Below are 5,683 nucleotides of genomic sequence, written 5' to 3' on the forward strand. Positions count from 1 at the left end.
CTGACCCAGACTACATGGTAACAGTTTATCTTTAATTAAGCTACCCTTAGGGTGTACAGGACAGTGACTGTGTTAGCTCTTACCCTTAACTACCGATTCCTAATATTGGTTTTTAATTTTTAGACAGGACGGCCCCCTTTCGTCCCTCCCCTTCTTACAACGGTCCTGATGAAGACCCCGGCAAAGGACTGAATTTAGCCTACACAAAGGGGTCGAAACGTCGACGCCTCTTCACTTTTGGATGTCCGGCACATCCCTGTTTCACATTAAATTACTTTTGTGACCGTTGAACGTCCTTACTGGAAGTGCTTTTGCAAGATTGGCCTTAATTTATATGGGCTTGTTTGGTTTTTGGAATAATTCCTAATTCCTTTTGGATTTATGTATTGACATACGTTATCTACAAATCTGTGTATTACTCCTAACCTTTTCACGACTTTTGAGCACTCTTCCCTTTCCCCTTCCCATATTGGGGCCTTTTCATTTTTCTGATTTCTTCATTTTTTCTTGTAACGTTTGCAATGATGTTTCACGAAATTTTCATGTTAAGTTGTTTAATAAATGACAACATTCTCTTGCTCTTGAACCATCACCTCAGTTTCTTTTGTAATTTTTAATTGGTATTGTTCGTATTCTTCTTCCACGGGGACCCCCCTTACATTTACTAAGTGAAATACAAGGCGGAAATGCCTGTTGCTCGAATCTCATACTTCGTGGAGGAGAGTGCGAGGAACAACTGAACTTTTAAAGTATGAAATCTTACTCCAGTGCATTCTGCACTGGAATTAAGTTACGTACATCCTCTACAGAATCCTAAGAACACGGAAGTCAAGTCAAGACATACTACAAAATATAAACATAAGAAGAACAATTCCACCCGGCCTCGTAAATGTTGTGATTACTTACTTGACTCATTGTGCGCCCTCTGTTAGCCTGTCTGAGCTTCACTGGGGATCGCGATTGTCCGACCAGGAGGGTGATTCCACTGCTCCTAGCTGCACCTCCGCTCTCCCAGCCGCAGCAACTGCACAGGCCAACTCCGCTACTTGATGCGCTCCGCCGGGGGTGGGCCCCGTGCTGAGAGCTCAGCTGAGTTCTTCCGATTGTGCTCCTAGCTGCAAACAGGGGCCCGCCCAGGCCCTAATGAGGATTGGTCAAATTAAACCTTAGTCCTGACGTGACCGTGCGTGAGGTCAGCAAATTTGCGCAAAGGCAGCGATTAAATTATTGCAGCTATCCTAGGTCATAGGGAGCTGTCTCAGACAGCCCTCATGCCCGCTACTCCTTCAAAGCGCGCTGTTTGCTAACAAAATTGTCACTGTCTGGTGCTTTAGCTTAAGTGTTATGCCTGATGCGTGATTCTTGGCAGGGGTCAGCTGCAGTGCCATGCGGCCGCCTCAAAGATAGTGCCGCCTGGGGCGGACCGCCCCACCCGCCCCACCCGCCCCCCCCTAGCTACGCTCCTGGACGGGGGCCTAAAGGGGATAGGGTGTCCAGAATTTTAAAGCCAAAAACCGGGACATTTCAAGGAATTAGAAGAAGGACTACAATTTTACTCAAGTGAGCGGACCGAATGACAGCGTTCCCCATCAGAGAATTACAGAACAAGCAGTTAAAACATACACAAAAAGCAAATTTTTAAACCCAGTAGCTTGCCTGATAATTACATTGATTTCCTGAAACAACTGATAACTATCCCTGCTTTGTAAAACATTAAAAAGCACCTCCTGCCATTTTCAGTCGACCCTTTCTGAAAACTGGGACAGGAGCTACATTCCCTGAAATCTTCTGGGACAGCTGGTGAAAAACTGGGACAGTCCGGGCAAATCCGGGACGCCTGGTCACCCTTAAAGGGGACAATGGAGAGCGAAGGAATCAGTCCAACACAACACGTGCAGGCCGACCGACACGTCCCCGCAGGGGACACAAGTAAGAGGGCGGCCACCGTAGTGCCACAAGATGGCACACGGGGCAGCCCAGCGCTTTGAGACCCTGGAGGGTCCCGCGTGTCACTTCCAGCCTGGTGTGGGCGGGGGAGAGTATATATTCCTCCCCCGCCCACCGAGCGGCCTCTTTGTCCGCTGTCCCCTCACCCTGACGCCGTTTTTCGTCTTGGTCTTGCGCCGTTTTGCTGCTCGTGGACCGTCCCTGGGGTTCGCCTTTGGTGTCCTGGGTCGCATCTTGCAGTTTAGCCAGGGTGCAGCGTCGGTGATTTATAGCGGTGAGTGCGGGGCCCACTGGCGCTTTTCTGTGTACTTTTTTGGTTGATTGGCTTTTCAGGGAGCTTGGGGCACGGCGTGACAAAGGTGATTGACCTCTATAGGTCCGGCGGCGCCAATTTCAAAATTTCAGTCGGCCCCGGCCCTCTCAGGGTGCGCCTGGTCTAGCGATATGTGTGCATTTATGAGTAGCGGCAGGGCAAGGTTACGAATTTTGTTGCTTTTCAGTTTTCTTACTTTCACAGGGACACTGTATTAAGCTTTAGTATGGACTCGCTCAGAGCGTGGCTCTGTGGGGGCATTATTTTAGTTGTATTATGAACTTTGGGTGGGCAGCACCATTTAGGCCTACTGGCCCTGCTCCGGGTGTCTTGGGGCACGCCTGGTCTCGCGTTGCATGGGGCGATAGTGAGAACAGAGCAGCCCAGGAGCTGCGTTCCAGGGGAAGGGTGATGCTTTTAAGGGAACCGGTCATCGCACCGCTTGGCTTTCGAGGGCAGCTTTGTGCCTCGGTAGCGGGATTCTCCGGGATTCGTGTTCACCCAGGTCAGTGGTATCAGGGAGGTGCGCCTCTCAACACTAACATGTTGTGTATTTCTTTTCACTCTGGAGTTTCGTCCCGTTGCGATTTTCGCTCGCTCCAGTCGAGTCTGTCCCGGGGGTAGACAGCCAATTGGAGGCCCTTATGTCTCCTGTTGTGCTCTATTGCGCTATACGTCATGCCTATTCCGGGGGAAACTAGCAAGACATAGGGTGTGGGGCCTATGCGTTACCTGCTGCCTTGCATTCTTCTCACCCGCAGCCGAGTATATGGCTCTCGGGATCTCAGGCATTCAGATGGCCAAGGGGAACCCTCATGTCGAGGGTTGGCCCGGTTTCCGGAGCCAACTGTGATTAAGAGAGCGTCCATTGTTTTCCAGGTGCTCTCAGCGAGGATTAGTCGGCATTTGTGGTGCAGACGGGATGTTTTCACCATTTGCGCATCGGTTGTGGGGTGTCCTGGGCACGGTGGCTTGGGTGAGGCGGCACACAGTATGGTTTCGAATTTCGGACCTTGAGCCTTGGTTATGAGTTAGACTGTGATGGTGCCGCATACTGCTTTTGGTGGCTCGGCTACTTTCCTCAGCAGTACGTGGGCGTTTATTGCTATGTATTCGCCAACTCCCAGTTAGCATCGCCCTTTCTTTTATGGCAGGACGCTAGAGTGGTTCCTTCGTTCTGCTATTTTGCTGATTCAGCACGAACACCATTTTGCTCGTGGATGGTATAGTGCGGAGTGGTATCAGGTTTATACACCACTGGGTGGCACCAAACCGCTTGGGGGGTTTCCCTGTCTCGCCGGATCCACCCAGAGCAAGTCAGGGTGTATGTTGTTGTTTTACGTTTAGGATTTATAGATATGCCTATTGTTTTTGGGCATATGCCGGTCCCCCTCCCTTTGGACCTTGGACGCTTGGTTGGGCGGCCTGAGCGAGGATTGTCCACGAGGTCACGGATGACATGCACGAGTCCGCCGTGATTTTGGTTTAACGCGGAAGCACCCCTCACCTTCTCGCGGGGGAGTGAGGGCTGTATTTTCCCCTGGGCTTTGTCACGAGGTCACGATTACCGGGGATCCGAGATCATGATAGGGTACTTTAACGTTTCCATGTATTCGCCCTTGTTTTATTGGTGGCAGTGTCATTTGGTACAAACGAATAATGGCGCCAGGGAGCGGCCATCTTGTCCGCTGCAGCCTTTGGTTTCCGCCCGCGTGGGCGGGGACCCCAGGGGGCGGCCATCTTGACGTCAGGTCGGATTTAGGGTTCTGCACGTGAGGGCAGGGCCGCCTGGTTGCGGCCATTTTGGCCTTCCGTTCCTCTTCGGGGGGCTTCTACCCGGGTCTGATGGTCAATGTGTAGTAGCCGCTATGTGATGTGAAGACGGGGTTTAGGAAGTATGCTCTCTCCTTATGTGATGGTTATTAGTCAGATTCTTTATTTCATGGTGGGTTAGGCCATTAACAGCATTTGTTGGTGGCGAGATTACGGTCTGGTTTTTTAGATGGCTGCGCGGCCCGGGAGGATTTTCCATGCCCGGGATATTATCCCCTCGCTGTGTCGGTTATCAGGCCGGAGACCCTTCGTCCTTTGCCACGGAGTATACACCAGAACTATGATTTTGGCTAGGAGGGCGCCGATCGGACCGATTGAGAGAGCCTGCAGTTGCTCCTGCAACGTACCGCCAGGCCGCCCGCCCCACGCTGTCTCGCGCAGAGGGGTTTTTGCATTTTCAGCGCCTCTCGGGCTCCCCGGGGGTTTGCTTTGCACCCCTTTTGCCCGCTCCACACGTTCTCTGGAATGGTGTCTTTCGGGGAGAGGTTGGGCTATTCTGAGCTAATCTCATTTTTCCATGCATTAGAACAGCTTGCTATCTCCCTTTTTATCTTCCCTGCGCAGAACGGCTTTGTGGGATTTTCTTTTCCAGCACGGGCCAGTGTTGTCTTCAGCGACGCTCAGGGACCTGGGAGGTTTCTGCTGCGTCAGTGGTGCTTTCGGGTAACGTGGATGCCTTGGGAATTGTTCATGGATGCTTTTTCGTCACTCGTTTGACCAGCCTGGCTTCGTGGATGTTCTGGATAGTAGCATTCTGTATCTGGCTGGGGGAACAAGGATATGGTACGTGTAACCATGCTGGCTCTCTATGTGGGGACGACGGCTCATAGTTACACACTTTGTGTGAGTCCCTTGACTTAGTGTGTGTTGTTCTTTCCTTTTCAGTCGGAAAGGGGGATTGCCTTTGAGCGGATTTGCTCCTAGTAGTACACTGAGTTTTGTTACACTCTGTCTTCCACAGCATGCTACAGTTAGGCTGGACTCATTTCTGTATCCCCTGCAATTGAGTTGGGATCTTCGTCAGGCTCTCGTCGGATGCGATGCTTGTGCACCACAAGCAACAGGGTCCCTCAGCGTGCTCTTAGGATAGTTTGTAGTTTTATTTCATAGCACGGCTGCGGGTTTTTTACCTCTGCTCTCATCGTCATCTACTAGCCTACTTCACTGCCATCTCAGGTGGATGTTCTTGCTGCATCTTTGCTATGGCTATAACAACAGGTGCCAGTCGGGGGGGCAGTTTGGCTCCTGGACGCACAGGTACTCTATGTGTATCTCGGGGGGCAGGTTCCCACCTTCTTGGTAGACACTCTTCTATGCGTTCATTTAGCGCAGTCGGTACCCGCGGGGGGTCCGAGCGTTTCACAATAGGAACAGACCCATGACTATAGCACTAGGAGTTTACCCTTTTCAAGGTAACATAGAAAGTGGCTTTCGTGTACTTTCGGACTAGACGCAGCTCACAGGGCTTTACAGCAGGAAATGGGTCGCGTGTGCAGTTCCATGTTTTCTAAGTCTAGGAGAGGTACACTTTTGCTAGGACTGGAGGACCACGATTACTGGAACAAACATCACGTGGGCATGGGTGGCTCC

Source organism: Lissotriton vulgaris, chromosome 6 (genome assembly GCF_964263255.1).
Source record: "Lissotriton vulgaris chromosome 6, aLisVul1.2, whole genome shotgun sequence".
In the NCBI taxonomy this organism is placed as follows: domain Eukaryota; kingdom Metazoa; phylum Chordata; class Amphibia; order Caudata; family Salamandridae; genus Lissotriton; species Lissotriton vulgaris.